Genomic DNA, 27,464 nt, shown 5'->3' with positions numbered 1-27,464 from the left:
GCACCCTAGGGGGCACTGCAGTGGACTTCATAAAATGCTGCAGGAACATAGCTCCCTTACCTTGTGTGCTGAGCCCCCCAACCCCCCCAAACCCACTACCCACAACTGTACACTACTACTATAGCCCTTAAAGGTGAAGGGGGGTACCTATATATGGGTACAGTGGGTTTGTGGTGGATTTTGGAGGGCTCGCTGTTTCCTCCACAAATGAAACAGGTAGGGTGGGTATGGGCCTGGGTCTGCCTGTCTGAAGTGCACAGCAGTACCCACTAAAACTGCTCCTGGGACCTGCATGCACTTTCATGGACCTGAGTGTGACATCTGAGGTTGACATGGAGGCTGGCACGACATATTTTTAAACATGTTTTTTGAGGGTGGGAGGGGGTTAGTGACCACTGGGGGAGTAATGGGAGGTCATCCCCAATTCTCTCCGGTGGTCACCTGGTCATTTCGGGCACCTTTTTGTGCCTTATTTGTAAGAAAAACAGGTCCGGGTGAAAATGTCCAAGTGTTTCTCAGGGACGTCCTTGTTTTTTTCAATTATGGGTCAAAGACGTCCAAGTGTTAGGCACGCCCAAGTCCCGCCTTCACTTCGCCTCCGACATGCCCCCTTGAACTTTGGACGTCCTTGCGACGGACTGCAGTTGGAGACATCCAAAATTGGGTTTTCGGTTATACGGATTTGGACGTCCCTGAGATAAGGACGTCCATCTTCCGATTTATGTCAAAAGATTCTGAAGTAATTCTGAAGTAATTCCTACATTGGGGAGGGGAGAGGAAAGACTACGCAAACAGAGGAATTCAATAAGTGGCTTGAGTCTTGGTGTAAAGAAGAAGATTTTAGATACATAGGAGAATGGGGTAATACATGGAAAAATAACAGGCTGTACTGTAATGATGGGCTACATCTTTCTGTGATGGGAAAAAGGAAAGGTGAGTAGCGGAGTGCCTCAGGGATCGGTGCTGGGGCCGATTCTGTTCAATATATTTGTGAGTGACATTGCCGAAGGGTTAGAAGGTAAAGTTTGCCTATTTGCGGATGATACTAAGATTTGCAACAGAGTGGACGCCCGGGAGGGAGTGGAAAGCATGAAAAGGGATCTGAGGAAGCTAGAAGAATGGTCTGAGGTTTGGCAATTAAAATTCAATGCGAAGAAATGCAAAGTGATGCATTTAGGGAGTAGAAACCCACGAGAGACGTATGTGTTAGGCGGGGAGAGTCTGATAGGTACTGAGGGGGAGAGGGATCTTGGGGTGATAGTATCCGAGGATCTGAAGGCGACGAAACAGTGTGACAAGGCAGTGGCCGTAGCGAGAAGGTTGCTAGCCTGTATAGAGAGAGGTGTGATCAGCAGAAGAAAGGAAGTGTTGATGCCCCTGTACAAGTCGTTGGTGAGGCCCCACCTGGAGTATTGTGTTCAGTTTTGGAGGCCGTACCTTGCGAAGGATGTTAAAAAAAATGGAAGCGGTGCAAAGAAAAGCTACGAGGATGGTATGGGATTTGCGTTCCAAGACGTATGACCAAAGACTTGCTGACCTGAACATATATACCCTGGAGGAAAGGAGGAACAGGGGTGATATGATACAGACGTTCAAATACTTGAAAGGTATTAATCCGCAACAAAATCTTTTCCGGAGATGGGAAGGCGGTAGAACGAGAGGACATGAAATGAGATTGAAGGGGGGCAGACTCAAAAAAGATGTCAGGAAGTATTTTTTCACGGAGAGGGTGGTGGATGCTTGGAGAACTCTTTTATTAAAAGAAACGCAAAACAATACTTCAACAAAAGTATGTACAAGCAATAAAACCCCCCACATATCTCCTAGACCCTACACACCTATACAAAGCCAACTAAACCCCCCCTTAAAAACCCCCACCCTATACCAAACCTCCCCTATGGAGGTTTCAAATGAACATGTTTCCACCACACATTTGCCTTCTGTAACCCTTCCGTCACCCGTTCCCATTTAGCCACCTCCTGAACTCCCCTAATTATGTCCCAACTAACCTGTTCAGCCGACCTGTAGTCCTGGTGCAAAAGCGATGCCACTCTATCCCCCATGGTCCTTGAAAAGGGGCAATCCCGCAAAAAATGGTCCATTGTTTCTTCCGTACCCACACATTCCCCCCTTGGACAATCCCGATCCTGCATAGTCCTATAGTTGAGATTTCCTCTCACATACAATTTCCCATGAAAGGACAGCCAAGCAATGTCCCTGTACTTAGGCGGAATCCGCCTCGATGTAACCAATAGCAAGCCCTGCCGCAGCACCGACCCAGGTGCATCTCGGAGTGTCAGGGGTGCTGAAAAGGCCTGGGCCCGCACCCTTTCCACCCATACCTCCCTGCTCCCTGCCTTAATTTCCTCCACCGTGATCCCCCAGACTCTTACCAACCGAACCAACATCCAATAGTACCCTACCTGCATGGGTGCCCCCTTCTTTAAAGCCGCCACCCTTCCCCCCATCCGCCATGGCATCCAAAATCTTTCCCACCATAACAAGACACTTTGTGCCCACCCTGGCGGGTCCCTACCCACTGCCCGTCCCAAATTAAACTGGAGGAACAGGGAACTGAAAAATAACACTGGGTTCACCATTCCCACCCCGCCATCCTTCCGGGGTAAGTATGTAATGTTCCGTTTAACCGGGTTCAGCCGATTCCCCCACAGTAGTTGGAAAAACACACTATACAGGGTAGTATAACAGTGTGCTGGCACCAAACAAATATAACTGAGAAACAGGAACATGGGCACCAGGTGCCTCTTAATCAGCTGAACCCGGTCAGACATTGTCATCCTCCAGCCTTTCCATCTGTCAACCTTGACTGTAGCTGCCTGGATGCACCGCTGCCAGTTAAAAGATGCATAATCTCCTTGATCAAAATAAACCCCTAACACTCTCATTCTGGCAATTGCGGCCGGAAACCCCCCTCCCAAAGCAAATGCCAGCCCTGGTGGACCCACCCATAAACTCTGACTTTTCTGGAAATTAATCAGTGACCCCGAGGCCCGTGAGTAACTGGAAATCAACTCCTGCAACTTCTCCCCCTCCCTTGGATCCGCCACCCACACTGTGATGTCATCTGCGTAAGCTACCACCCTCAAATGACACCCTGTACTCACCTCCACCCCCCGAAATCCCTCCCTCCCTCCCTGCTCTAAACGCCTAACAAAGGGATCTATTGCGAAGGTGTATAACAGAGGACTTAGGGGACACCCTTGCCGAACCCCTGCTGTGACCCCAAAACTTTTCCCTTTCCAACCATTTACCAGAGGAAAACAACTGGCCCCGGTGTAAAGTAACTGTAACTGTGCCACCCAATCCCTTGGAAACCCATAATGCTCTAACAACCTCCAAAGAAAAAACCACTGTACCCTATCAAAAGCTTTATCTTGGTCTAAAGCCACCACCAACCTCCCATTCCCCTCCCCCCGGCTGTGCTCTAGACCCTCCCTAACCCATGCAGCCGCCTCCAAGACCCCCCTCCCCTTAACCCCACACTGCTGTGAGACTGCCACCACTTCCTGGACCACTGACTTCATCCTTTTTAAGAGCATGTGTGCAAAAAGTTTCCTGTCCCCATTCAACAAGGCGATAGGACGCCAGTTCAACAGGGACCCAGGATCTTTCCCTTTACTAAGCAAAACTAATGCTGCCTCTGTCAGAGATTGGGGCAGAATCCCCTGCTGTCGTGCGGCTTCCCAGACCTGCAACAGAATTGGAGCCAGATGGACCTTAAAAGTTTGGTAATATTCAGCCGTCAGGCCATCTGGCCCTGGAGCCGTTCTTTTCCGTAAGGCCCCGATGGCCTCCTCCACTTCCCCCAGTGTCCAGGGACGCGACAGGGCCTGGAGATGGGGCCCTCCCTTTCCCACCCCTGGTGTCCTGTCGATATAGTGTCCCATCACCTCCTTATCTAAGTGTCCTCCCGAAAAAAAACGTGCAAAATGTTCTCCTACTACCTTCAAAATCCCCTCCTTCGAAACCTGCACTACCCCCCTTGCGTCCCTTAACCCTCCCACTACCCTACGCTCCCTCCGCTCCTTACAGCAGACAAACGGATCAGGACTAATCAATTTCCCAAAATCACGTTCATAAAGCAAGGAGGCATATCTATCGTATTGGACCTTCTCTAACTGCGCTTGCAGTTCCAGGATATCCTCCCGCCTACCCCCTGTGGAGAGTAAATAATCCCTGCGTTTCTTAACTGCCGTTCCTAACCTCGTCCTTTCCCGTCCTTCCCTTCTTGCCTGTTGGGTAAAAAATCTCCTCGTGCGCTTTTTGACTACCTCCCACCATTCTCCAATAGAGGGAAAAATACCCTGGATGGAGAGCTGATCCTCCAAGAAGGCCCGATACTCCTCCTGCATTCTCGTATCTGCTACCCATTTAAGGTTGAGCCGCCATAAACCCCTTCCTGGCCTATGCCCCGCCCAACCTCCTACCTCAATTAACACCAGCTTATGGTCCGAGAAGTCTACGTCCACTAATCTGGGGCCCTGCCCGCATGCCCCTTCCCGAACCAAAAATCTATCTATCCTACTCTTACACTGACCCCGTGAAAATGTGAAACCCTGTACCTCAGGGGAATGTTCTATGTGCACATCAACCAGCCCTGCCCCTTTCATTATCCCTGCCAAACGTACCCCATCATACCTCACCTGCGCTGTCCTCCCCCCACTATCCTGCCTCCTTAAAATAGTATTAAAATCCCCCCCCCCAAACCACCTGACGTGCTGTATAGAGATAAGGTTTAACTTTCCCAAACAACGAGGAACGTTCCTTCTTACTTTGAGGCCCGTAAATATTAATAATCCGCAACGCCACCCCGTGCCACAACACATCTAACACCAAACACCTCCCAATACCTAACTCTATCACTTTTTGAATATCTACATTATGTGTTTTAAATAGGATCCCTACCCCCCCCATACCTTTCTCCTGCCAAACCCCAAACCGAAGGTCCCCATCTCCAGGCCCGTTGTGCCCGCCTAATCGCTTCTAGCGTTTGTAGCCGTGTTTCCTGAAGCAGAATACAGTCTGCCTGTATCTTAGAGAGGCCATCAAAGGCCAAACATTGCGCCCTCTGGGAAGCCACACTCGCCACATTCAATGTGGCAAACAAAAAAACAATTCCTGCCATTACCATCATTGAGTAGAAGGTATCCTCTGCTCACCTCCTTCCTGCATATCTGCCCTCTGCAGCACCCCACTACCAACGCCCTGCACCCCTTCTGCAGAATCCCTTCCTTCCTCCGCCCAATCCCGAACACCAAGTTTAAAACCCTTATCCTTCCCTTCCCCCTCCCCCCCCTCCTTTCTTCCTCCCCTTCTTCTTCTTAGAGTCATCCAGACCACCATCTCCCCTCTCACAAAAGAAGGCCCCCACCCCCCCTCCCCTACTTGCTCCCTAACTCTGAGCTGCTCCCCTGCCCCCCCACCCCCCTTACCTCATTCCCATCACCCCTTTTACCCTGTTCCTGTCTAGATCTGATCCTATCAGACCGCCTCTTAATCCCTTCTCCTTCTCCTGTCCCCTTCTTCTCCACTCCCTCTACTTCCAACCCCCCCCTCCTCCTTCGTTCCCAACCCCTACCATCCGGACCTTCCCCCCCTTCTTCTTACACCTACCACCCTCTCCCTGTTCCACCTCAAATTTCCTCTTCCCTTCATCCCCCCCCAGGACTCCCTCTCCCTCCCCTCCCCCACCTTCCTCGAGCTCCTCCTCCCTACCTTCCTCTTCCAGAATCTGAAAACGGTTCTCCACCCTACACTCTTGTGATCCAAATCCCGAGCCACCCAACTCCTCCCTACCCTTCCCCTTAGCCCCCCTTTGTTTCTTACGAACTTGAACCCAACCAGGGCCGTGCCGATGCGGTAAGCGAGGTAAGCGCCGCAGGGGGGCGCCCACCTCTGGAGGGCGCCGCCGCGGTGCTTACCCTCGCCCCGCCGAGGCCTTTAAATCTTTTGGTCGCCCCGGGTGTCACCAGAAAGGGGGGTGCCGCCGCTCCTCCCGCTGCTCTTCATCCTGGCACCCCCCCCCCCGCACCAGCCCTTTAAATTTATTTGCCGACGCGATAGTGAGCGCAGCACCTCGTGTGGAAGTAAAGGAAGCGGATCCGATCATCTCATTGGGCCTTCCCTCACTGTCCCGCCCTCCTCTGACGCAACTTCCTATTTCCTCTAGGGCGGGACAGTGCAGGAAGGCCCAATGAGATGATCGGATTCGCTTCTTTTACTTCCACACGAGGTGCTGCGCTCGCTATCGCGTCGGCAAACAATTTCTTTTTAAAGACGGGTGGCAGGGAGAAGACGAGGCAGGGTGAGGGTGGGGGACAGATGGGGTGACCATGAAGGTGGGGGAGGACTCGGATAGCAGAAGGGACTGGGTGGGAGACAGATGGGGTGAGGGGGACTCGGATGGGCAGAAGGGACTGGGTGGGAGACAGATGGGGTGAGGGTGGGGGGCACTTGGATAGCAGAAGGGACTGGGTGGGAGACAGATGGGGTGAGGGGGACTCGGATGGGCAGAAGGGACTGGGTGGGAGACAGATGGGGTGAGGGTGGGGGGCACTTGGATAGCAGAAGGGACTGGGTGGGAGGCAGATGGGGTGAGGGGGACTTGGATGGGCAGAAGGGACTGGGTGGGAGACAGATGGGGTGAGGGGGACTCGGATGGGCAGAAGGGACTGGGTGGGAGACAGATGGGGTGAGGGTGGGGGGCACTTGGATAGCAGAAGGGACTGGGTGGGAGGCAGATGGGGTGAGGGGGACTCGGATGGGCAGAAGGGACTGGGTGGGAGACAGATGGGGTGAGGGGGACTCGGATGGGCAGAAGGGACTGGGTGGGAGACAGATGGGGTGAGGGTGGGGGGCACTTGGATAGCAGAAGGGACTGGGTGGGAGGCAGATGGGGTGAGTGGGACTCGGATGGGCAGAAGGGACTGGGTGGGAGACAGATGGGGTGAGGGGGACTCGGATGGGCAGAAGGGACTGGGTGGGAGACAGATGGGGTGAGGGGGGGGGGCACTTGGATAGCAGAAGGGACTGGGTGGGAGCCAGATGGGGTGAGGGGGACTCGGATGGGCAGAAGGGACTGGGTGGGAGACAGATGGGGTGAGGGTGGGGGGCACTTGGATAGCAGAAGGGACTGGGAGGGAGACAGATGGGGTGAGGGGGACTCAGATGGGCAGAAGGGACTGGGTGGGAGACAGATGGGAGAAGGGGCATGGAGCTGGAACTGGGGTCTGAAAAGTGAGCAGGAGGGAGAATGGGGTCATGCCTGGGGCAGGGGTGGATGGGAGAATCAATGGATCTGGAACTAGGGGCAGCCGCAGGTGGGAACTGGGAGCCGAAAAGAGGGGGCAGTGAGAAGAGGGGGGATAGATCCTGGATGGAATGGGGAGTGAGAGGGAGGGCAGACCCTGAATGGATGGGAGGGGGAAAGAGAGAGGGCAAATGGTGAATCGAAGGAGCAGAGAGAAAGGGCAGACAGTGGATAGAAGGGAGTGAAAGAGCAGACAGTGGATGGAAGGGGGCAGAGATAGAGGGCAAATGCTAGAGGGAAAGGAGAGAGAGAGGGCAGATGGTGGATGGAAGGGGGAGAGAGAGATGGCAGACTGGGACAGATGGTGGATGGAAGGAGCAGAAATAGAGGGCAGATGTGGATGGAAGGAATATTAGAGAGGGCAGACACTGGAGAGCAGAGAGAGAGCGAAGACAGATGCTGGATGGAAGGAAGACGGTGAAAAGAAGATAAGGAAAGCAGAAACCAAAGACAACAAACTGTAAATATATATTTTTATTATTTTGCTTTAGGATATAGTATTTTAGCTGTGTTAATAAATGTTTATAAATAGAACATGTAAATAAGGTAATCTTTTTATTGGACTAATTTTAATACATTTTGACTTAACTTTCAGAGAACAAAACCCCCTTCCTCAGATCAGGATAGGATACTGTAACAGCACTATACTGTATTGACCTGAGGAAGGAGATTTTGGCCTCTGGAAGCTAAATGTATTAGTCCAATAAAATGTTATTATTTTATTTTCTGTATATGTTTTATTTCTATTTGTTAATTTGTAAAGTGGTGATTGGTATTTGTTAGTTTTTTCAAATTTACATCTGCTGTCTTTATATTTTGCACAGTACTAGGGGACATTTTCTGTTTCTGTGGTGTTGCATTGTATGCAGAGTCTGGCATCGGGGGTTCAGTTTAATTTTTGTCTAAATAGAAAGTTTATGATTACTTATCCTATAGTGGATTAGGGTGTATCTGTGTTTGAAAAAGACATGGCTTTCAGTTGGCATTGACTGTGCAGGATCTACGATCTGTACTATTCTGTCTGGTTTCGTTTTACAATAGGTGAATTGATGTTCTAGTGCTCACTGTAGTGTTTAAGATGCTTTCCTTTTCCTTGTGTGACTCGTAGAAACGACTGCTTATGGTATGGTAAAATTGCTCTATAGGTCGTGAGTGTTTTGTATTCTCGGTATGCCTAGTACTGGATTTGGGGGGGGGGGGTGTTAAACAATGACCGGCCCCGGGTGTCAACTACCCTAGCTACGCCACTGCTGCCGACGTCTCCCTTCCCTTGCACTCGTTGGTTCCCTCAGTGTCCCGCCTTCTTCTGACGTCAGAAGAAGGCGGACACTGAGGGAACCAAGAGCGCAAAGGGAAGGGAGACGTCGGCAGCGCTCCGCTTTCACTGACGCTGCTGCGACCGGAAGTAAAAGATTAAAGGCCCCAGGGTGCGGAGGGAAGGGCAGAGAGGCATGGATGGGAGGGCAGGGCCCAGGGAGAGGACAAATTGCTGGAAGGGAAGGGAAGGGGAGAGAGGATTGCTGGCTATGGATGGAGGAGGGAAGGGCAGAGAGGGACAAGGATGGACATGGGGGCCCAGGGAGAGGACAAATTGCTGGAAATGGAGGGGAGGGGATAGAGGAGGCAAGGATTGCTGGCTATGGATGGAGGAGGGAAGGGCAGAGAGGGACAAGGATGGACATGGGGGCCAAGGGAGAGGACAAATTGCTGGAAATGGAGGGGAGGGGAGAGAGGAGGCTTGCTGGCTATGGATGGAGGAGGGAAGGGCAGAGAGGGCCAAGGATGGACATTGGGGGCCCAGGGAGAGGACAAATTGCTGGAAATGGAGGGGAGGGGAGAGAGGAGGCTTGCTGGCTATGGATGGAGGAGGGAAGGGCAGAGAGGGACAAGAATGGACATGGATGGGAGGGCAGGACCCAGGGAGAGAGGAGAAATTGCTGGAAATGGATATAGAGCAAGAAATGAAGAAGAAAGGAGAAAAGTAAAGAAATAAATGGAAAGGAAGCCCTGGAAATGGAGTTAAGAGGACAGATAGCAGCAGACTCAGATACTGGGCCAGCATGATCGGAAAAAGAAAGTCACCAGACAACAAAGGTAGAAAAAAATTATTTTATTTTCATTTTAGCATTTGGAATATGTCCACTTTGAGAATTTACATCTGCTATCTTATTTTGCAATGTATAGCAATTTGTTTCTAAGAATATTGCTGACAATTCCTTTCAGTGTGGCAAGTGGTGAGCGATCATTTTCATGGGGGGGGCGTGATCATTTTCACGGGGGGGGGGGGGGGGGGCGCCAACTGATAGTCTGCAGGGGGGCGCCAGAGACCCTAGGCACGGCCCTGAACCCAACCCCCTTCTCCCTCCCCCCGTTCCCTCACCTGTTCCTCCCCCCGTACCCCTGAAACCTCTTCCTCCCTCCTCCCCTTCTGCAGCTTCCCTACTCCCTGTACCTCCGGGCCCTGACCCTGAAACCGCCCTCCCCCCACCCCCCCCCCCCCCCCTCCTGGACCAAACTCCCCCGTCCCCCACCCTCTTCCCCCTCATTATGAAAAGCCCTCGGGCAATTCCGAAAGGCATGCCCCAGATCCCCACAAAGATTGCACCGGATAGAGGAACATTCTTCCGAAAGGTGATCCTTAGACCCACACTTTGCACACTGCTGTACCGGGCAGGACATGCTAAAGTGGCGGAAAGACCCACACCTAAAACATTGTCTTGGCTGTCCTTTATAGAAGCACAGGATCCTATCTCTCCCGATAAAAGCTGCTGAGGGAATATGCTGGACCACCTGACCCACCTGTTTAAGCCTAACTAAAGCCCCCCACCCCCCTGCCCATACTCTACTTGGATCCGGGAGCTTGGTTAGTGGAGTTCTCAATTCAGCATACCGCTGAACCCAGAAGGCCAGGTCCGCCGCTGAGATGGATTCATTCCGGACTAAAAGGGTCACCTGCACCAGATCAGGTCTGCTTATCGGAATCACCCTATAATTTCTCCATTCCCCCCTCCCTCGAACTTCTTCGTACTTTTCCCAAAACACCTCCATCCCCCTTTGAGTCAAAAAACTAACATCATATTCCGGAATGTTAGCCGGGTGGATGCAAGCATATAAATCTTCTGGAATAAACCCTAGCCCTAGTACCAACTGCAAAACCTTATCCCGGGATGGCATACCCCCCTCCCCCACCCATTTGAGCTGAACGACATTTCGGCGTTTGGGGATCTGCCCCTGCCCCCTCCCTCCTCCTCCAAACCCGTCTCCTCCCCTACCCGCAAAACCTAACCTCCCCCTCCCCTGCTCTCCTTCCCCCCTCACCACAGCCGCAAAAGATACCGACATCTTCCCCTCCCCACCCCCGCTCTTCCCTGACCTGGAACCGTCCCGACCATCCAAACCCATGCCCTTCTTCAACTGCCCCTTCTGAGCTGTCCCCATGCCCCCACCCCCTCTACCTTCTGCAGCCTGCCCTGGCACCACCTCCCTCCCTTCCTCCCCCCTCCTCTGATCACAGACTGCCACCTCCATAGCTTCAAAAGAACACCCATTCTGTCCCTCTTCTCTTACCAATCCCCCACCCTGCTCATCCACCCCATCCAAAGCAGCCTTCCCCCCCAAGTCCAAACTGAAACCATTTACTAGACTGTCACTGTTCTCCAGATTTTGTCCACAGGGGAGATCCCTGCTTATCTGTTCAGAAGAAACCTTGCACTGCTGCTCCATCTGAATATCCTGCTGCTCAGGCTCCTCTGCTCCCAGCTGGCTGTCTGTTGCATTCTGCTCAGAAGGGTCCCGCGCGAGACCAGTCACTGTGTTATGAGAGGAATTTCCCCTTGCTTCCTCCTGATTGGCAGAAACCTCCTGTCTTTCCAGCTCTGGAAGGCAGGATTCGCCAGAGCCTGCTTGCCCAGCTGCAGCTACTCCTTGTAATTTAGCAACCGTTCCTGCACTCAGGGAGCCTGTAGAGTGCAGCTGTGTTTGCAAGCAGAGCTCTTCTGCTGGCAACAGTTCTTCCACAAATGCACCTTCAACCAGAGTAAAACTGTCCTTTTTACCTTCTCCTGTCCTGCCTTCTTCAGGAAACCTTCTTTCTGTAAGACTAGGAACACTTGTCTGGAGCTCTTGTATGAAAAAGTCTCTATCTCTGGTTTCCATAGCCTGCAAATGTGTAGTAGCCTTTTGAAGCTCTTTCTCTGTCCTTGTAGGCTCCAGAGATACTAGGGACTCCCTGCTGCCTCCTCCCCTCTCATTACCAGAAGCAGCCATCACAGTAAGTGCACCAGAATCTGTTTGACTTGCTAAGCCCTTCATAAATTGCAGTGTATGTCCAGTGTTTGTAGCTGGCAAGTCCTCACTCACACACTGTTGTTGTTGAAAAAGTTCTGCTGTATATACTGGGGAAACCTGACTCTGAGATTTTGCTGTGCCTTGTGCCATTCTCTCCTGGTTTATGTAAAGTTCCCTTAAGGGATTATCAGTATTCTTCTTTAATGAAACCAAAGTCTTTTCTTTGTGTTGAAGCTGCTTTAACAAACGAGCTTCTTCTTTCTTGTAAATGTCCTGTTTATCTCCCGGGGCCAGCCTAGTCATGGCTTTTGCCATCTTCAGCCGTTTCCCCTGCTCCTCTATGTCTTTCTCCAGGGCTTTAATCATTCGCACCCTTTGTACCACTTCTTCAGCCAAGTGCCCCGGTCCTTCACTCACCGACCGTACACCATCCTCCCTGTCTTCATCCTCCTCCTCCTCCGACCAATCACTATCATAGTCCTGTACGCCCGGACCCGGCTGAAGCTCCTGGTGTACCACCATCGGCTCCTCTCCTTCCACCGTCTGGAGGCCCGAGGCCCTCCCTATCCACTTCCTCCCTCCATGTTCTTCAGGCTCCCTTTCCGGAAACCGCTGGGTCATGGAGGAGGTACCTGTTACCTCTTCATCTCGGAGACGCTGAGCCCTGCGGTCCACAGGGCTCCTTTCTCTGCTCCCCGAGGCTGGACTGAGCTGCACACAACCCTTCCGGGCCTTCTGGTCCATAGGGCCCAGAGGCCCCATGTCCTGGGCCTTTCCTGGGAAACTCTTCCCCGGGCCTCTCTGCCCACCTGGGGAAGGAGCCAGCCCAGCACCCTTCCTGCTCTCTAGAGACCGAGCCTTCAAGCACACGTCCTTCTCTCACCAAGTCTAGGCTGGAATGCCCTCCCGCGGGAGGTGGTGGAGATGAAAACGGTAACGGAATTCAAACATGCGTGGGATATGCATAAAGGAATCCTGTGCAGCAGGAATGGATCCTCAGAAGCTTAGCTGAAATTGGGTGGCGGAGCAGGTGGGGGGAAGAGGGGTTGGTGGTTGGGAGGCTAGGATAGGGGAGGGCAGACTTATACGGTCTGTACCAGAGCCGGTGATGGGAGACGGGACTGGTGGTTGGGAGGCGGGAAATACTGCTGGGCAGACTTATACGGTCTGTGCCCTGAAAAAGACAGGTACAAATTCAAGATATGAGTTTATCTTGGGCAGACTAGATGGACCATGCAGGTCTTTTTCTGCCGTCATCTACTATGTTACTATGATCCTTGGGAAGAAATTCAGACAGTATGTTTCTAGACATTTAAACTAGAGGGTGGGGTGACAAAAGGAAACAGGGGATTTCGGAAAGTCACCCCCAGAATAAACATGATGGCAAAGGGAAAGATCATGTAAATATAAAAAAAACACCCAAACTCACTAAGCATATGGAAAGCTATGTGCACAAATGCTCGTAGTCTAAGTAAAAAGGTTCAAGACTTGCAAGCCCTGATGTTTGAAGAATACTTGGATATTGTTGCTATTACAGAGAAGTGGTTCAACGATTCTCATGAATGGGATGTGACCGTACCAGGCTATAATCTTTTTAGGAAGGATAGACAGGGCCGAAGAGGTGGAGGAGTGGCTCTGTATGTGAGAGAAAATATCAGAGCGGCTGAAATGTGGGGAACCTGGGGAAAAGAACGAGCTTATGGATCATCCTGGAAAGAGAAAACAGAACCTGTGTCCACACGGGAGTTATCTACAGACCTCCTGCGCAAACGGAGAAGTTAGACAAGGATCTTTCCTAGAATGTTAGGTATTATTAGGAAAGGAATGGAAAACAAAAATGAGGATGTTATAATGCCTTTGTATCGCTCCATGGTGCGACCGCACCTCGAATATTGTGTTCAATTCTGGTCGCCGCATCTCAAAAAAGATATAGTGGAATTAGAAAAGGTGCAGAGAAGGGTGACGAAAATGATAAAGGGGATGGGACGACCTCCCTATGAGGAAAGGCTAAAGCGGCTAGGGCTCTTCAGCTTGGAGAAAATGCGGCTGAGGGGAGATTGATTGATTGATTGATTGATTGATTTGCTGCATTTGTATCCCACATTTTCCCACCTATTTGCAGGCTCAATGTGGCATACAATGATCCTTCATGGCATTTGCCACTCCAGAGTAGAAAGGTACAGTTGATATTAAATAGAGAACAGAGATATGATAGAGGTCTATAAAATAATGAGTGGAGTTGAATGGGTAGATGTGAAGTGTCTGTTTACGCTTTTCAAAAATACTAGGACTAGGGGGCATGCAATGAAGCTACAATGTAGTAAATTTAAAACGAATTCGGAGAAACTTTTTCTTCACTCAACGTGTAATTAAACTCTGGAATTTGTTGCCAAAGAATATGGTAAAGGTGGTTAGCTTAGCGGAGTTTTAAAAAGTTTTGGACGGCTTCCTAAAGGAAAAGTCCATAGACCGTTATTAAATGGACTTGGGGAAAATCCACTATTTCTGGGATAAGCAGTATAAAACGTTTTGTACATTTTGGGGGATCTTGCTGGGTTTCTGTGACCTGGATTGGCCACTGTTGGAAACAGGATGCTGGGCTCGATGGACCTTTGGTCTTTCCCAGTATGGCAATACTTATGTACTTATGATCTGATAGAAGATATTCAAAAGATTGGTATGAAAGGGGAGATGCTACTGTTGGGAGATTTCAATTTGTCTGACATGGATTGGAACGTCCCGTCTGCGGAATCGGAAAGAAGTAGGGAGATTGTGGATGCCTGTCAAATTGCCTTGCTCAGACAAATGGTGATGGAACCCGCGAGGGAAGGGTCAATGCTGGATCTAGTGCTCACTAATGGAGGTAGTGTTTCCGATATCCGGGTGGGTGGGTGCCCACCTATGTAATAGTGATCATCACACCGTATGGTTTGATATAAGGACGAAGGCAGAGTGCAGACGCACAAAAGTCAAAGTACTGGATTTCAGACGTACTGATTTTGATAAAATGGGGGAATACCTGAAGAAGGAGCTGTTGGTGTGGGAAGGCATAGGAGAAGTGGAAAAACAGTGGTCCAAGCTAAAGGCTGCTATAAATATAGCGACTGATCTTTTTGTGAGGAAAGTAAACAAAAACAAAAGAAGCAGGAAGCCTATATGGTTCTCCAAACAAGTAGCTGAAAAAAATAAGAGCAAAAGAGGCTTTGTTCAAGAAATACAAAAGAACGCAATGAGAGGATCAAGGAAAAGATTATCGGATTAAACTGAAAGAAGCGAAGAGGGAAATACAGCTAGCGAAAGCGTGAGCGGAAGAAAAAATGGCTAAAGATGTAAAGAGAGGTGACAAGACTTTTTTCAGATATATTATTTATTTATTTATTTATTTGTTGCATTTGTATCCCACATTTTCCCACCTATTTGCAAGCTCAATGTGGCTTACATCGTACCGGAGGTGCGTTTGCAGTCTCCGGTGTTTACAAATACAGAGTGATGTTGAGATGAGATAAAGTTTATGTGGGACAGCCACATAAGATCGTTGAACAGTGGGAGAGTTGTGTTTTGTGCATTTTGGATTCTAGTGTTATTGTGTTGAAGAGATCAGGCATTTGTTGGCTTCACCATAGATAATCTTGTGAACCACTGTGCAGATCTTGAAAGCAATGTGTTCTTTAATTGGGAGCCAATGTAGTTTTTCGCGGAGGGGTTTTGCGCTATCTTATTGGGTTTTTCCGAAGATAAGTCTGACTGCCCTATTCTGAGTGGTCTGGAGTCTCTTTAAGGTTTGTTCTTTATGTCCCACATAGATTCCATTGCAGTAGTCTAAATGGCCTAGTATCATTGATTGTATCAGATTGCGAAATGTTTCCCTTGGGAGGTATTGTTTCATGCGTTTGAGTTTCCACATTGCGTGAAACATTTTCTTCATTGTGGATGCCACTTGGCTCTCTAGTGTTAGGTAACGGTCTATTGTGATGCCAAGGATTTTCAGGCTGTCTGAGATAAGGAGGGTGTGGTCTGGAGTGTTGATAATTGTGGGGTTGTCCACGCTGTGTTGAGATGAGACGAGACAGTGTGTTTTTTTCTTTGTTGAGTTTCAGTTGAAATGCATTTGCCCAAGTGTCCATGATGTTGAAGCTGATCTTGATTTCGTTGGTGATTTCAGACAGATTTGTTTTGTAAGGAATATATATTATAACATCGTCAGCATAAATGAAAGGGTTAAGGCCTTGGTTGGATAGGGTCTTGGCTAGCGGGGTCAGCATTAGGTTGAAGAGGATTGGGGATAGTGGTGATCCTTGTGGTACTCCGCATCTCCTTTCCATGGTGGTGATATGTTTGAATTTGATATTACTTGATATGTTCTTGTGGTTAGTAAACCTTTGATCCATCTTAGTATATTACCACCAATCCCAAACTTATGTAGTATTCTTAGTAGTATGTTGTGGTTTACCATGTCGAACGCACTAGACATGTTGAATTGGAGGAGGAGGATGTTTTTGCCTATTGCTATTTCCTGTTTTGAATTTGGAAAGGAGAGTGAGCAATACTGTTTCTGTGCTGTGAAGGGGACGGAAACCTGACTGAGATTCATGTAGAACTGAGAATTTATTTATATATTCTGTGAGTTGTTTGGCTACCATGCTTTCCATCAGTTTGACTGACATCAGGATGGATGCTACTGGACGGTAGTTATTGATTTCATTTGTTTTTTTCGTGGAGTCCTTTGGTATCGGGGTGAGTAGAATATTGCCATTTTCCTTAGGGAAGAGACCTCGCTGAAGCATGTAATTTAGGTGGGATGTGAGGTCTGTTATGAAGCAGTCAGGGGCGGATTTCAGTAGATAGTCAATAAGATTCATTTGGCAGGATTTTCCTTTGGTAAAGCCATGGAGAAAGGAGAAGAGATAGGAATGGAATTGCAAGACTGAAAGATAATGAGAATGGTTATATGGAGAGTGATGAAGATAAAGCGAACATTCTAAACAATTATTTCTCTTCGGTGTTCATGGAGGAAAATCCTGGAGAAGGACCGCGGTTGGCTGCAGTGGATACTGCACTGTTTACGGAAGAAAGAGTTTATAAACAGCTGGAGAATCTGAAGGTGAACAAAGCTATGGGGCCGGATGGGATACATCCCAGGATACTGAAGAAGCTTAGAGAGGTCCTGGTGGGTCTTCTTAAAGATATATTTAATAGATCTTTAGAGACGGGAGAGGTTCCGCAAGATTGGAGATGAGCGGATGTGTTCCCTTTTCACAAAAGTGGAGACAGGAAAGAAGTGAGAAACTACAGACCGGTAAGTCTCACGTCGGTGGTAGGAAAAATAATGGAGTCGCTGCTGAAAGAAAGGATAGTTAACTTTCTAGAAGCCGATGGGTTACAGGACCCAAAGCAACATGGCTTTACCAAAGGAAAATCCTGCCAAATGAATCTTATTGACTTTTCTGATTGGGTGACCAAAGAACTGGATGAGGGACATGCGCTAGATGTAATCTACTTGGACTTCAGCAAAACCTTTGATGCAGTCCCCACAGACGACATCACCAACTACCGACCAGTAGCATCCATCCCACTGGCAGTTAAACTGATGGAAAGCATGATAACCAAACAACTCACAGACTACATAAATAAATTCACAATATTACATAAATCACAATCAGGATTTCACCTCCTCCATAGCACCGAAACAGTATTACTCACTCTCCTAGCCAAATTCAAACAAGAAATAGCAATAAGCAAAAGCATCCCCCTCCTTAATTTGACATGTCAAGTGCGTTCGACATGGTAAACCACATACAAAGGCATTATAACATCCTCATTTTTGTTTTCCATTTCTTTCCTAATAATGCCTCACATTCTATTCGCTTTCTTAGCCTCAGCAGCACACTGAGCAGAAGGTTTCAATGTGTCATCAACGACGACACCTAGATCCCTTTCTTTGTCAGTGACTCCTAACGTGGAGCCTTGCATGATGTAGCTATAATTCGGGTTTCTCTTTCCCACATGCATCACTTTGCACTTCCTCACAATAAACGTCATCTGCCATTTAGATGCCCAGTCTCCCAGTCTCGTAAGGTCCTCTTGTAATTTTTCACAATCATCCTGCGATTTTACGACTTTGAATAACTTTGTGTCGTCAGCAAATGTAATTACCTCACTAGTTACTCCCATCTCTAGGTCATTTATAAATATGTTAAAAAGCAGCACAGACCCCTGGGGAACCCCATTAACCACCCTTCTCCACTGATAATACCAATTAACCCTACTCTCTGCCTACTATCTTTTAACCAGTTTTTAATCCACAATAGGACACTACCTCCTATCCCATGACTCTCCAATTTCCTCTGGAGTCTTTCATGAGGTACTTAGTCAAACGCCTTCTGAAAATCCAGATACACAATATCAACTGGCTCACCTTTATCCACGTTTGTTCACCCCTTCAAAGAAATGTAGTAGATTGGTGAGGCAAGATTTCCCTTCACTAAATCCATGTTGACTTTGTCTCATTAATCCATGCTTTTGAATATGCTCTGTAATTTTGTTCTTAATAATAGTCTCTACCTTTTTGCCCGACACTGACGTCAGACTCACCGGTCTATAATTTCCCGGATCTCTTCTGGAATCTTTTTAAAATATTTGCATTACATTGGCCACCCTCCAATCTTCTGGTACCACACTCGATTTTAAGGATAAATTACATATTACTAACAATAGCTCTGCAAGTTCATTTTTCAGTTTATCAGATGGGATAAACACCATTCGGTCCAGGAGATTTGCTACTCTTCAGTTTGTAGAACTGCCCCATTACATCCTCCAGGTTTACAGAGAATTCATTAAATTTCTCTGACTCGTCAGCTTCGAATACCATTTCCGGCACCGGTATCCCACCCAAATCTTCCTCGGTGAAGGCCGAAGCAAAGAATTCATTTAATCTCTCTGCTATGGCTTTGTCTTCCCTGATCGCTCCTTTTACTCCTCGGTCATCTAACGGTCCAACTGATTCTTTTGCCAGCTTCCTGCTTTTAATATACCTAAAAAAAATTTTACTATGTGTTTTGGCCTCCAACGCAATCTTTTTTTCCAAGTCCCTCTTAGCCTTCCTTATCAGCGCTTTGCATTTGACTAGACATTCCTTATGTTGTTTCTTATTATTTTCAGTTGGTTCCTTCTTCCATTTTCTGAAGGATTTTCTTTTAGCTCTAATAGCTTCCTTCACCTCACTTTTTAACCATGTCGGCTGTCGTTTGGTCTTCCGTCCTCCTTTTTTAATACACGGAATATATTTGGCCTGAGCTTCCAGGATAGTGTTTTTGAACAGCATCCATGCCTGATGTAAAGTTTTGACCCTCGCAGTCGGTCCTCTAATTTTTTTTCACCGTTCTTCTCATTTTATCATAGTCTCCTTTTTTGAAGTTAAACGCTAACGTATTTGATTTCCTATCCAGCTTATAATCGAAATAGAAAAACACCTATATTTCGACCCAAATCGCAAAGGCGCCCAAATCGGTATAATCGAAAGCCGATTTTGGGCGTTTCCAACTGCACTCCGTCGCGGAAACAAATAAAGTTGATGGGGGCGTGTCGGAGGCGTGGTGGAGGCGGGACTGGGGCGTGGTTATCAGCTGAGGAGAGATGGGCATCTTTAGCTGATAATCGAAAAAAAAAAAAGGCGTTTTGACCGCGATTTTGGGTCACTTTTTTTGGACCCTTTTTTCTCACGAACAAGTCCCAAAAAAGTGCCCCAACTGCCAAGATGACCACTGGAGGGAATTGGGGATGACCTCCTCGGACTCCCCCAGTGGTCACTAACCCCCTCCGACCAAAAAAAAACTCACTTTAAAAACTTTTTTTCCAGCCTGTATGCCAGCCTCAAATGCCGTACCCACCTCCATGACAGCAGAATGTGTTCGATCCTGTCACAGCCTTTCCCTGGGTCAGATGTGGCTCTCGGGTGCAGTACAGTGTCACATCAGCATTGCATTGTGGTGGGTGTAGGGTATTGGGCTCCGTGATTTCATTAGCTTCTGTTACAGTCTCACGATGTTGGTAGTTGGTAGGCTCTTCTCCCATGGTGCTTTTCCCCCTGCCTACTGGGTCAGAGTGTGCCCTGTTGTGTTTCCTGTTGTAGTCCATGCGGTAGTGGCCATTTTTGTAAGCCAGTTTTAGTTCCCTTTCCTGTGTTAGCCACGTTAGAGAACTTAGTTCTTACCTTGAATGTGGCTGAAAGAGGGCATTGTACAGCATTCTGCCAGCTTTGACCTACTGCTAATCTCAGTACCAGGGAGACTCGTTGCCAGTGGGGCACAACCTCTGATCTGCAGTTAACTGTGAGTAAACGCGGTTATTCCAATAAAGGACGTTTTCAGAGAGATTAGTTTTCAGGTGTGAACTGGTGTGCCAATGTTATACAGCAGCAACAAGTCCTAGAGGCCTGCGTGTATGCAGGTCCCTGGAGCACTTTTAGAGGGTACCGCAGTGCACTTCATCCAGGTTGCCCCAGGCCCATCCCCCCCCACCTGTAACATTTGTGCTGGTAAATGGGAGGCCTCCAAAACCCACTGTACCCACATGTAGGTGCCCCCTTCACCCCTAAGAGCTATGGTAGTGTTGTACATTTGTGGGTAGTGGGTTTTGGGGGAGGGGGGTTGGGAGCTCAGCACCCGTGGTAAGGGAGCTATGCACTAAACTAGGGTGCCCAGTTGGTGTCCTGGCATATCAGGGGGGCGAGTGTACTACGAATCGTGGCCCCTCCCTCGACCAAATGGCTCGGATTAGGACGTTTTTGAGCTGGGCGTTTTTAGTTTCCATTATCGCTAAAAAAAACAAATGGTTCGGCCCGCCCCTTCACGGACCCGTTCTCGGAGATGGACGTTTTTACAAATGGGCGTTCGCGTTCGATTATGCCCCTCCACGTATACTTCAAAGCTAATATCAAATCCGATCATATTATGATCACTGTTATCAAGCGGCCCCAGCACCATTTCCTCCCGCACCAGATCATGCGCTCCACCAAGGACCAGGTCTAGAATTTTTCCTTCTCTCGTCGGCTCCTGTACCAGCTGCTCCATTAAGCTGTCCTTGATTTCATCAAGGAATTTTACCCCCCTAGCATTCCCCGATGTTACATATACCCAGTCAATATCGGGGTAATTGAAATCACCTATTATTATCGTGTTGCCCAGTTTGTTTGTGCCCCTAATTTCCTTTAACATTTCTGCATCCATCTGTTCATCCAGGCCAGGTGGATGGTAGTACACTGCCAGGGCCGGTCTTAGCAAGTGCGGGGCCCTATGCAGACCAATTTGGTGGGGCCCCATCCTAGCCCCACCGTAGTCCCGCCCCCACCGTAGTCCCGCCCCTACCTCCACCCCATTGATAAGATTATTCCATTTTTAGAACTTTATTTATGAAATTTCAAATAAAGACAAATGAAGCTAAACTTGTACAAAAAAAATGATTGAAATAATAAGCACAATGCTATCATGAAACCTCCCCTCCCCAGAAATTATTCAGTTCAAGTCCACTACAATTAGTAGTTCCAATTCTCATAACAAAGGAGAATAAAGGAAAAATATTAAGAAAAGATTCAGTACTTTCAAGTTCCCCTATTACTCTGTAACCCATATATGCAATAAAATAAAAATGAAATGAAAAGATATACAATAAAATAAAGTGATGTGTGAAATATAATGTACAATATAAAAACATATAGACCACCAAGGTATTAAAATTGTTTTAAAATATATACCACAGCTCTCTGACTCAAGAAGACTCCGACTCTGTCTGTCATCCATAACTGTCTGACAACACACAGAAAAAAAATAAGTAAAAACAAATTGTCACAATTAATACCTTATACACCAATACACCAGCCTTATGGAAAATGCAGACCGTCAACAATATGAAGCTAGCAAGGGATCATAATACCACAATTCTCATGCAGATCCACAAAACACCCTTTTAGAGGTAGTGTGTCATGATTTAGGCTCTACACCCTTTCTGATGTTTGGTGCCACCTTAGTAAGGCCAACACACAATCTCTCCACTGCAAAACACTATAAACAAACTTGTGCAAAAACACACTCATAACCTTAACAAACCATAAACAGCACTAATTCCAAGGACAGAACGAGCTACAACCTTATGCGTTGCGTGGAAAGGCAACTGTAATTACACCTGTCTCTAAAACACCAGTGCACAGCCTAGTGAAAAAAAACAAACAAAAAGGGATTCAAACTATACGCTAGCAGAATACTGCACCTTCCTTGATCACACCTGAAAAACACATGAAGGCAAAATACTGAAATGGAAAGTTACCTCAAGAAGTCAGACTCAGCATGCAGCAATACTACAAAAATTGAAACGTACATGAAAAATATCACAGATGCACATTTCCAAAAACTGACATATTCCAATTAATAAATCCTGAATAAAATAGTTTTTTCTACCTTTGTTGTCTGGTGACTTTGTTTTTCTGATCATGCTGGCTCAGTACCCGATAGTGCTGCTATCTGTCCTCTTAACTCTGTTCCCAGGGCTTCCTTTCCATTTATTTCTTTACTTTCCGCCTTTCTTCTTCATTTCTTGCCCTACATCCGTAAGTAAAAGCTGGGTCCTCCGCAGACTTGACTGTCCAGTGGATCCAGCTTCTGCCTATTTTCTATATCCATGTGCACTTTTTTTCCTCTCTTCCTTTTCCCTCACCTCATCTCCTTCCTCACTCTTCCCTTGCCTCCATCCATGTCCAGCATTTCTTCTCTCTCCTCCATCCACCCATGTCCAGCGACCCTCCTGTCCCCCCTGCCATCCATCTATGTCCAGCAACCCCCCCTGTCCCCTCTGCCCTCCCCTGCCATCCACCTATGGCCAGAAACCCCCTCCCATGCCATCTACCCATGTCCAGAAACCCCCCTCCCCTGCCATCCACCCATGTCCAGAAACCCCCCTACCCTGCCATCCACCTATGTCCAGAAGCCCCCCTCCCCTGCCATCCACCCATGTCCAGTGACCCTCCTGTGCCCCTGCTCTCAACCTATGTCCAGAAACCCCCTCTCCTGCCATCCACCCATGTCCAGTGACCCTCCTGTGCCCCCTGCCCTCCCCTGACATTACTACTACTACTACTACTACTATTTAGCATTTCTATAGCGCTACAAAGCATACGCAGCGCTGCACAAACCTATGTCCAGAAGCCCCCCTCCCTGCCATCCACCCATGTCCAGTGACCCTCCTGTGCCCCCTGCCCTGCCCTCCCCTGCCATCCACCTATTTCCAGAAACTCCCCTCCCCTGCTATCCCCCATGTCCAGCGACCCTCCTGTGCCCCCTGCCCTCCACCCATGTCCAGCGACGCGACTCTCCTCATTCCCCTGATCCCCCTCCCTCCAGCCACCTGAGCCCCCCTCCCCGACCCGCCAAATGACCCTCGTCTACCACCCGACCCGCCGGCACCTCACCTGACCCAGCATTTTTAAAAAAGCTACAAGCGGCAGTGCCTCCTCGCGTCTGTGAAAGAAGAAAAGTCGCTTCGTTCATTGGCCGGCCTTCCCTCATGTCCCGCCCTCTGATGTAACTTCCGCAAGACGCGAGGAGGCGAGGGTCTTTTGGCGGGTCGGGGAGGGGGGGCTCAGACCGGGGAGGGGCTCAGTCGGCTGGAGGGAGGTGGAGCAGGGGAACGAGGACTGGAGAGTCGCGTCGCTGGACATGGAGGGCAGGCGAGCATTGGCGGTGGTAGGAGAGGCGAGGCAGACTTGAGGCGGGCCGCGCGGGGCCCCCTTAGGCGTGGGGCCCTATGCGGGCACCTCGGTCGCCTCTGCCTAAGACCGGCCCTGTACACTGCTATCGCTATCCTTTTCCCATTTACAAATGGAATTTCAATCCACAGTGATTCCAAGAAGTGTTTTGCTTCCTGCAGAATTTTCAATCTATTTGATTCAAGGCTCTCATTAATATACAATGCTACCCCTCCACCAATTCGATCCACCCTATCACTACGATATAATATGTACCCTGGTATGACAGTGTCCCACTGGTTATCCTCCTTCCACCAGGTCTCAGAGATGCCTATTATATCTAATTTTTCATTTAGTGCAATATATTCTAACTCTCCCATCTTATTTCTTAGGCTCCTGGCATTCGCATATAGACATTTCAAAGTATGTTTGTTGTTCCTATTTACATGATACTTAGCACTTGACAGTATTAATTTGCAATCTTTTGTCTGATTTTTATTTTTATTTAAGGACACCTGATCTACCACGGTCTCGTTTGCACGTGGAACGGGTAACTAGATCCTGCAGTGCCTGCTATATTCTATCTGTTAATGCTGTGGTAGAAAGTTTTTAAAACTAAGTGGAAAAGACTAGATTATTTGATAAAATAAAATTTGCTTTTTATATTTGTATTTTGCCTAACACTAACCTACAATTCCTCCTTTAAACCCAAATCTTTAAGTTCCCAAAGCACAAAACAAAATAGTGTTCACTTACCAGAGAAATGTCCTCTTCTCTTGGAACTTCTCAGAATAGCCAATAGAGTGGATTCCCTGGAGGGAGTAGAAACGATGAGAAGGGATCTCCAAACGTTAGAAGAATAGTCGCGGGTCTGGCAGTTAAAATTTAATAAAAAGATATATTTGGTGGTGTGGAGATGAATACTAAATCTAAATATTAAAGCTTCCACCTGATACAAAATTACAATGATGTATGGGGAAAAGCCTCAAAGAGCTCCCAGATCCAATATCAATCTGTCGGAGCTAAAATAGACCATCAGGTCTTCTCTTCATCATAGGCAAAAAAAAACCCTTTTAGGTGGCCCTCGATGAATTTCTATAGGCAAAACCCCCTTATGAGCAGCCCTAAATATGTTTCTACTGGGACTGCGGTAATTTATTCACAATTTTTTGTTTCTCTAGAATAAGAATTTTTTAAGAAAAATAACATATTATGTTGCAATGCACTTAGCTTAATTGCTTGAGATTCAATGCTACTCCTGCTTCATGCTGTGTTGTTCCTTGTTGAGTTACCCCGAGCAGACGTTGGCCAGCGTTTCGCTGCTTTTTCAAGGTCTCGGGTACTTACTACGGGATACAAACACAAGAGTTAATATATTGCAACATTTCTTTTAGAACATCCAATTGTAGTATTTCTCCTAATTTCTGATTGGATAATGAGTAGTCAGCGTCTGACGTCAGATATTTTACTTATACCAGTTGAGTGATGTCTCTCTAGGTCAGACTAGCTACATTTGAAACGCCGTGCAACGAGTTCCAAGTACTGTGCTGTTGGCTTCATAGTAAGAATTTTTGTTAAATGGTTTAAGTTGCAATATATTAACTCTTGTGTTTGTATCCCGTAGTAAGTACCCGAGACCTTGAAAAAGCAGCGAAACGCTGGCCAACGTCTGCTCGGGGTAACTCAACAAGGAACAACACAGCATGAAGCAGGAGTAGCATTGAATCTCAAGCAATTAAGCTAAGTGCATTGCAACATAATATGTTATTTTTCTTAAAAAATTCTTATTCTAGAGAAACAAAAAATTGTGAATAAATTACCGCAGTCCCAGTAGAAACATACTTAGGGCTGCTCATAAGGGGTTTTTGCCTATAGAAATTCATCGAGGGCCACCTAAAAGGGTTTTTTTTGCCTATGATGAAGAGAAGACCTGATGGTCTATTTTAGCTCCGACAGATTGATATTGGATCTGGGAGCTCTTTGAGGCTTTTCCCCATACATCATTGTAATTTTGTATCAGGTGGAAGCTTTAATATTTAGATTTAGTTAAAATTTAATAGACAGATTACAAATTAGGGTTACAGTCTATAATCAGTGTACAGACACAATAATTGAATTATAGTATTCCCTATCAGACGGACTCTATACTCTATACTTGTTTTTAGATTGTACACCTGTCTTTTAGAGTGTCTTTTAGATTGTAAGCTCCTTGAGCAGGGACTGTCCTTCTATGTTAAATTGTACAGCGCTGCGTAACCCTGGTAGCGCTTTAGAAATGTCAAGTAGTAGTAGTAGTAATTCATTCAAAGTACTCCAAAATACCATCCATATATAGATATCATTTATTAAACATCATGTGTCCATAAAATAACAACAAATACTTTGAAACTCACAACCACTCGCCCAACATCATTCATACCTGTTGTAACCTCTATGTGAATATATATTGACACTACATTATTCTCAATCTAGACAAAAAGCAAACTGCCTGCTCTCATATAGTCCAAATTAGGAACAATTTGTCTCAAAACCTCATGAAGCAAGACTTCTTCACTCAGTGATATTCCTAGGGTGGCTGACACCCGGGGTGGATCGCTGATGCGCCCCCCCCCCCCCCGGGTGCAGCACGACCCCCACCCCCGGCGAAAGGACACCCCCTCCCCCTGGCGAAAAGATACCCCCCCGTGCATTTTTACCTGCTGTGGGGGTGCCGCGCGCCTGTCGGCTTCACTAGTTCCATGCTCCCTCTGCCCCGGAACAGGAAGTAACCTGTTCCGGGGCAGAGGGAGCACGGAACGAGCGGAGCCAACAGGCGCACGGCACCCCCCCCCAGTGGCATGCACCCGGGGCAGACCGCCCCCACCGCCCCCCCCCCTTGGTACGCCACTGTCTTCACTAATGCTTCATATATATGGATGGTATTTTGGAGTACTTTGAATGAATTCAGTTAAAATTTAATGCCAAGAAGTGTAGAGTGATGCACTTGGGGTGCAGAAACCCAAAAGAGAGATACCGGATAGGAGGGGAGAGATTAGTAAACTCGACTCAAGAAAGAGATCTTGGGATGTTGGTGTCGGAGGATCTGAAGAACATGATAAATCCCAGTGATGGTGGCAAATTGAAGGAGTTTGAGGTATAACAGTTATTCCTATTATAATTGGCCTGTCTTTATTAACCCCATGTATGTCTTATATGACATGACAAAGAGAAAAGGAATGTGTTTGGTTGTGTAAATACCAAAATTAATGAATTCACACTTTTAAAGCATCATTCTCACAGTCACAATTGTAATTATATTTTGAATAGTGACACTGGATCACAAACTGAGACAGGATCATAATAATCTTAGGATGATGTGGAGTTTGGCAATACTGCCAAATCCTCAAGCACTGTGACCTCATGAAAATGAGCTGATTGCCAACATTACCCAGGGGAAAAGCAAGAGCTCTTCCTGAACCAGAGCCAAACATGCTTTTAGGAGATAATGAAAAGAGATCAAATTGAAGCAACGAAAAGGAGAAAACACCATATACTAATCCATGTAGATGCTACATAAGGCATGCAAAAAGAGAACAGACTGATCTTTTCGTGATGCTGTTATATACTCTATGAATATCTCTTGTACTTTGTAAGTATAGGAATATGTTTTTGCGAATTTAACGTCACTCCCCCAAGTCAGCTTCCTAACCACTTTTTAAATATATGTTTTGCCTGGTTCCCATTCTTCTGCCTCCTTTTTTCTACTGACATTTAAATTTCATAATGGGAACATTAAGGAGCATAATCAGTATTGATCCAAGCATGCGATGCATAAATGAAAGCTTTATGTTTACTTTTAATAATTTTTAAGGTTTTTTAAAGTCATTATATTCTGAAAGCTTATGAAAGTAGCCAGGGTTGACACTTTGATGATTGGCACTACTGCTCACAAGTATCAAACTGGTGCTAATTCACTCCTTTTCTCTGTATGCTACCATGAGCTCATATACATGCAGATATTTTCAGGTATAAGACTGGGAAGGAGTGAAGGAGTAGCCTAATTCTTAGTGCAGTAGGCTGAGAACCAGGGGAACTGAGGGGCCCTTTTACTAAGCCACGTAAGCATCTACGCATGCC

The sequence above is a fragment of the Microcaecilia unicolor genome, chromosome 1 (genome assembly GCF_901765095.1).
Source record: "Microcaecilia unicolor chromosome 1, aMicUni1.1, whole genome shotgun sequence".
Classification (NCBI taxonomy): domain Eukaryota; kingdom Metazoa; phylum Chordata; class Amphibia; order Gymnophiona; family Siphonopidae; genus Microcaecilia; species Microcaecilia unicolor.
This window is presented reverse-complemented; position numbering follows the sequence as displayed.